General features: G+C 38.0%; 1 non-coding gene across 1 annotated transcript; it reads right to left on the reverse strand.

Moving 5' to 3' along the window:
* Positions 1 to 5,199: 5,199 nt before the first annotated feature.
* On the reverse strand, positions 5,200 to 5,306 carry LOC143591683 (small nucleolar RNA R71). Its single transcript, XR_013145742.1, has one exon. It is a non-coding gene; the product is annotated as a small nucleolar RNA R71 (small nucleolar RNA).
* Between the last annotated feature and the right edge of the window lie 2,027 nt (positions 5,307 to 7,333).

Genomic DNA, 7,333 nt, shown 5'->3' on the forward strand with positions numbered 1-7,333 from the left:
TTAACATACAATATTTTTTTATTTAAAACGTTAGTTATTAAGAGTTCATTCAAGTTCTTAAATAATTTAAGAGTTCTGTACTGACACTCATCTTAACCCTAACATAATATGTTTAGTTATTTTTTCATAACATTATATAGATCAATTAATAATTATTAAATTACAAAAATATATATTATAAAGTTTATATTAATGTCAGACTCGTTTAGGCTCACGAATCGGCTCGAGCTTGATAAGTGAAGCTTGGGTACCCAATCAAAATTTGTTTTGTTCTAATTCGTTCTGGTACGCTGCTCCAAATCCAATTACAAATTGTTTTGATCGTTGTTGTTAATGTGAACTAGGTCAAGCGATTTGATTAAGTGGTACCTTGTGCCAGACGTTCTGATCGTTTCGTCATTGCTGTGAATTCTGCCAGAAAACGAGGAAGAAGGAAGAGCGACGCAAATTCTGTTGAAAAGGAGGAAGAACGTGGGTTTTGTCATTTTAGGTTTTAATAAGTTTATGCATTTTGACATTTGACCGCCTACTCTTTCACTATTTTACATCAAGTCCCTAAAGTTTATATAATTTCACAATATAAGTTAAAAACTATTCAATTGTGTCAAATTAGTTTGTGTATTTTAAAAATTGACCTACTCTAATTTCACTAGTTTACATTTGATCCTTAAACTTATAAATTTATACATAAAAGTATAAAAATTAACATTATATATAGCTATTTTTTTATTTGGGTACATCGAACCGAACTATATCGCACACTGTACCGGTTCGTACCGAAATGAACTTACCCCTTCCGTATCGATGCGTTATCTTTACCAAATTGCGTACCTAAACCGTATACCCATACTGATGTGTGAATATATATATATATATATATATATAATGTGGTTCACAACTAAGCTTTAAAACCAAACAACCTAACCTAGTTCACACAATCGGCAAGTGTACCGGTAGCATGTAGCAAAGAGTGAGAAAGTCCGGGTATCGAACTCAAGGACACTAGAGGTGCCTCCGATACTAAACCCTAACTAAGTACTGCCTAAAAATATTTATTTATTTTTAATTAATTTTAAACTAACTTAATTTATGAGACTTAACGGCACTAACGGAGCTCTCAAATATGACGAAGGGGAACCACCTAGGTAAGGTATCTTAACGACTATCAACGACTATCGGGTGACAACGAACACATAAAACCAAGTTCTAAAGAATATCTAACTAGACAATGATATGGAAAAATAGGTCCCCACGGTCTGTTTTATTAAAGACCCCTAAAACGTCTAGACAACCGAACGAGGTCTTGATCCGACTAGACCAAAGAGATAAACCAACTCCTAATGTCTTGAACTGACTAAAAGGAGATGAACTACTGAGATAAACAACTATAACCAATCAAACCCTATGGTGACGTCTACTACAAACAACCATAAACACCAAGTAATCAGTCTAATATGCAACCCTAAACCAAACACAAAACTAATTCATGTAAAGATAAAATCACACGAAGTTTAATTAATATAATATTGAACAAACTCAATAGCAATCATAGAAAAAAAATTAAAATCATAATAATATGACCGACAATAGAAATTCAATCATATGTTAATTAATCAACCCAAAACAATAGTTAAAACATCATCAATCGACCAAACCTAGATAGTTCTAACAAGTTTAGTTACTCATAAAAAAACATAATAATAGACAAATAAAAATTAAGAGTATTCATCATGTTCATATGCTCTGAAATAACAAAAACACAATGAATAATAATACCCTACTGCTTGTTCTTCTCTTTTTCTTCCCCTTGTGTCTTCTTTTCCAAAAAGCCAATGGCCTCCAAAAATATTAGTAATAAAGCTGGTCTGTTGTGTCAGACTCAAAAAATTATTCTTCTTGTCTCTTCCAAAAAGCGGCAGTTGTGTACTACCCTGCGTAGCCTCCTATCTATCTAACTATCTATATAATTCTCTACCACAAAATCTTACATGTCGCTCTCACGTTGCTCCCCACACCCTTTAAAATCACCAAATTGCTTGATTTCAAAATAGTGGTTTCTCATTGATTTAGGCCGGTTTGACCCACTTAACCCTTACGGGTTATAATATCTCCATTTACCCTTCACCACATTTCTTCTCTCAGTCAAACCCCTACCTCTGCCCCTGCAAATGTTGACTGATGAAACTGGTATCTCGATCAAATCACTCACCACCTGACCACCGTGATTACCCAGAACCTAGGGTTTCTACCTCCGGCACCTCACAACACTCATCTTCATTGGATCCCTTTTTTCGTTTGGTTGATTTCCAACAGTATGTTTTGCTGCAATCGAACCCTAATCTTCTGCAACCATCAACAACAGTGAAGTCAAAGTATATTGTATGCTTGAATCGGAGATTTTCTACCATCAACAACTCCATTACTGACGACGATGAACCCGGCCATGCTCTCATAACCATTGAACCCTAAATTATGATATTTTACCTAGGTCTTAAAGGTAATCAAGTTGCTTCAATTCGTGCTTTTTTTAGTGATTTTGTTGTCGAAATTTTGTGTTGCCTTTACTAGCATCACCATTTCATTCGGTTATTACCATTGTGACTTTAAGGTGGTCAATTAATTACATTCTTGTAAAGTTAGACGTTGATGTTCTAGGATTTGCGATGGTTTTCTGTCCGTTGATTAATCGACTGCAAACAAAGGGCTTATTGTTCTTCGTATCTGAGTTGATTTGTTTGATTTTATCGATAACTGATTGTTAAGATGTTGATGTGTTGTAAAACACACTTATTTTTTTGTACCATTTTATCATCTTTTTATTACTTATTTATATAATAAATATTTCTTTTAACTCGTTTTAACTTGATCTTACAAAGTTTATTATTTTGTGTAGGTGATGAGTTTTAAAAGAGAAAAGGATCGGTTTTTTTGAAGACATATGAGGCCTGTATGATCAAGTTACCAAGAATAAACTCAAGGCCCGACCTAAGCCTACAAGAACCAAGCCTTTCATGCATGAGATATTATATTATAACACAAAAAGACCAAAAACCCTAAATCTAATATGATAATAGAGAGTGCACGGCAGTAGGTTTAAGGAGAAAAACAATGTCCAACAATCTTGGAAGCTTGGTCCAGAATGGAAGGCTAGAACTTCTTGTCTCTTTTAAGAAGACAAGAAAATTTAATTTCTTGGGAAAAGAATAGTGGTCGGCAGATTGTGTAGCATCAAAAGAAAAAAAACAAACCTAAGCTCATTGGCAGAAGTTGCGATCGGACAGTTTTCAACACCAAGGAAATTCAGTTTTTGCAATTTTTAGAGCTAAGGAAGGAAGAAGACAGCCAAGGGGAGTCGGGACAGCAACTGCAATAGGAAACATTATTTTTCTTCAAAGTTGTTTGCATTATTTATTTTATAAGTTCATCTCTTTATTTCTTGATATGATGATTATGACTTTTGAATCTGTTAAGTTTTCTTTGGTTATGATTATTGGTTAAATCTTTTGCACTACCTAGGTAGAGATGAATATTGATTTTGTTTGACGCTTTATTTGGTTTTTATTAATTACACGACGTATTACTTTTGAAAAGCTTTATCTGTTTTGATCTTGGATGTGTTAGTTATTGTTTATATATAATTTTTGCATGTAATTCTCCTTATTGCCTTGATTGATTGATTTTGTATCGTCTGGTTAGGGTTATTCAATTAGGTCATAGACATGGTGTTTTTGATCTGCATGTGGTTAGCGCGACCATAGAAATATTGAGTGTGATTAATTATTAAAATTCAATAGGTTCACCTTCCTTGTGACCGAGAGGTAATAGGGAGTCGGTTTGTCTCACGTATTTATTCGGTTATGTTAGAATTGCGCGAGAGTGAGTTTTGGTCTTATCCGGTTTTGCGTGCAAATATGTGTCTTGGATCGAGTTGGATATTGTTATCCCTTTATCTCTGTAATTGCTAGTACCAATTTTAAGCGGGTTTTGTGTTGTTGAGTTCGAGAGGAGATGCGTCATTAGGGTACCTTGGTAATCTTTTTCCCGGTGCCTTTATTCAATCTTCTTAAATTTTTGAGGGTTAGTTGGTGAGACCGAGAGGTGATCTAGCGAACTTTAATGAGCCTTAGTTGATTCTTTTAAGATCCCGGTATCGTGTGATTAGTTAATTCCATTAGCCATTGAACTGTCAATAGGATTCTTGCGTAGGTAGTCGTTTCTTCATATTTGTTAAAACCTCGTTAAGTTTCGTTAAGTTTTCTTGTTAGTTTCGTAACTTAAGTAAGTTACATTATTTAAAATAAAAATTAAAATAAAATCAATTAAATATTAAGGTAGGACTTGGATTAGGGTTGAGCCGTTCTCACGTATCTTCGAGTTTGATATCCGGACTTACCTCATCTTTGCTCTATGCGACCGGTACACTTGCCGTTTGTGTGAACTAGGATAGATTGTTTGGTTTTTTAAAGCTTAGTTGCGATTAGTGTTTTATTTATAAATATATTTCCGCACATAAAGTTTTTGGTGCCGTTGCCGGGAACACGGTTTGAGGCGATTAGAGAACGACCCGAGTTTGGGGACTTCCCTGTTTCTTTTTACTTTCTTATTTGCTTTTATTTGTTTTTAGTTTAATTTTAGCTTAGTTAATTTTAGTTTTTCTTTATAGTCGTATGCGTCATACCCGCTCACAAGGACCGCCGAAGCTTGAACCGTCTGACGATACCGAGTAAGTCCAGCCCGAGAGAGTGCATTCTGTTTCACCGACAGGTTCTGATTCTTCTTCTGTTTTTTTCTGCATCTTCTAGGGATAGGAACATGGGTGACCAACCGCCTAGGAGAGTAGTAGCTGACTATGGTAGGCCGAAGATGAATCCCCATTCAAGCGTCATTTTACCGAACGGTGCCGCCGCTGACAACTGGTCCATTCCTGCTCACGTCATGCAACTCATCAAGACCGCACTCCAATTCGAAGGGCTAGAGAGTGAATACCCTTCAAAACACATCGACATGTTTGTTAAAATCTATGAAACTTTCAACATCAGCAACATGAACGATGAAGCCATCTATCTCCGTCTTTTTCCCTTCTCACTCGCCGGCAAAGCCTACAAATGGCTGAAGTCACTACCTGCTGGATCCATCACCACTTGGGTGGGCCTTCAAGAGAAATTCATGACCAAATTCTTTCCACCATCTAAATCCACTCGACTCCGTGAGGAGATTTTTTCCTTCCGCATGAGATCCGATGAGTCTTTCGGGGAAGTTTGGGAAAGATTCAAGGACCTCCTTCTTAGTTTTCCTCATCATGGTTTAGATAAGTGGATGCTCATCGAGAAATTCTACAATGGAGCCACTCAACACGTGAGAGAGATGTTGAACCAAACAGCTAACGGGAACCTCCTTAAGAATGAAGATCCCGATGAGTGCGTCGTCCTTTTTGATGATCTAGCAGCGAGCTACGAGGGGCACGGGGGCAGAAATTCTTCCACATCATCAAGAGGAGTACTTTAGGTCGATTCGAGCACTAGCATGCATGCGTAGATTGATGCTTTGAACAAACTCGTTAGAGATCTTACCGTCGCGAAGTGTGAGGTTTTTCGAGGGGGTCATGACACCATTGACTGTCCTGTTAACCCGGATAGCAATCAGGAGGAGGTTGACTTCGTCAACAACCCCTTGAGATATCAAAACCCCGCCTTCGGCGGGAACACTGGCTGGAGAAATCAGAATAACTATCGAGGGGGACAAGCCAGTGGCTACCAAGCCCAATACCAAAACCAGCGTCGAGAGAATCTATTCGGGCAGGGGAGTTCAGGTCAAGAGAGTTCGGAACAAGTGGGGAGAGAGAGGAGAAGAAAGCCTCACTGGAGGAAATGATGGCAGGGCTGCTGAAGCGTGATAAGAGAAAACCGAGTGACAAATGAGGTGAAATTTGCGGAACACGATGCTATGTTAAAGAACCAAGCCACGTCTCTAGCTAATATTGAGCGTCACGTCGGAGAGATCTCCAACCAGTTATCCGAGAGAGCACCAGGTTCACTACCAAGTAATACTGAGAAAAATCCGAGAGGGTTCGCCAAAGCGGTAACTACTAGGAGCGGTGCAAGAAGAGAAAGAGAGGCTGATTGATGTAACACAAAGTGTACACCTTTTAGTATCAAATTATCCTCTTATTTTGGTAACACTCCATGCAAATTCGTTGTATTCGGAACTTATTTGAGTTATTTATGAATTTGCAGGTCCGGGCGCCCGCCCGACGAAGAAACGATGAAAAGATGGAGTTTTTCGGACAAAAATCAAGAATCTGCCAAAAGTGCATGACCATGCTAAGAAAGCGCATGACCATGCAGAGCAGGTGCATGACCATGCTAGGAAAGTGCATGACCATGCTGTGTAACTGCACCAGCATGCACTTTATGTGCATGATGGTGCACCTTTATTGGAACTCGTGCACATCTGATAGCGTGCCAAAAATGCATGACCATGCTAGGAAAGTGCATGACCATGCTGTGTAACTGCACCAGCATGCACTTTATGTGCATGATGGTGCACCTTTATTGGAACCCGTGCACATCTACTATCGTGCCAAAAGTGAACCTGCACCATCATGCACTTTTTGTGCACCACCGTGCACTCCCAAGGGCACGAGCCCGTGCACTATCCGATGCCGAGAACAAGACACATCAACTTTGAAAGTGCACTAGCTAGTGCCGGAAATGCACGACCATGCACTTTTTGTGCATGACCGTGCACTTTTTTGGAACCTACAACTCTGAGCCGCCGAAAGTGAAAGTTTGACTTACCCAAAATAGTGCACGACCATGCACTTTTTGTGTATGACCATGCACTTTGTCCAGAAGCTTATAAACACTTATTTTCACTTCATTTTGGTGTGTGGAGTCTTGGGGATTCTCTCCCAACCAAGTGCAGCAATATTTGGGGATTCTTGGAGGCTTCCACCAACACAAGATTCATCATTCCATCCTTCAATCCTTGCTTGATCTTAGTTTGCATTCCTTTGTTCTTGAACATGTTTTGTATGCTTATTTCTAATTTGATTGTAGTTTTATTAAGCCTTATGGGCTAGTTACTTTTGCTATCTAGACAATGTTGAAGCTTTTGCTAATGTGATATATTATCTATGCATGATTTTGGTAAATTGGTTTTATTTCAAGAATATGGTTGAATTTATAAGTTGATATTGATGGTGTTCATTCTTGTTATGTTACATAACCTTGTTAGTTTTGCAAATGTTTAGGCATTCATGTTGAAAAACTATGTTCTAGATGTTTGTTTGTAAACTATGAATGTTCATGAAATCTTTGTTTACATTACTAAG

Source organism: Bidens hawaiensis, unplaced genomic scaffold (assembly GCF_021521415.1).
Source record: "Bidens hawaiensis isolate Kalapana, Puna unplaced genomic scaffold, B.hawaiensis_p1.1 tig00039984_1, whole genome shotgun sequence".
NCBI lineage: Eukaryota > Viridiplantae > Streptophyta > Magnoliopsida > Asterales > Asteraceae > Bidens > Bidens hawaiensis.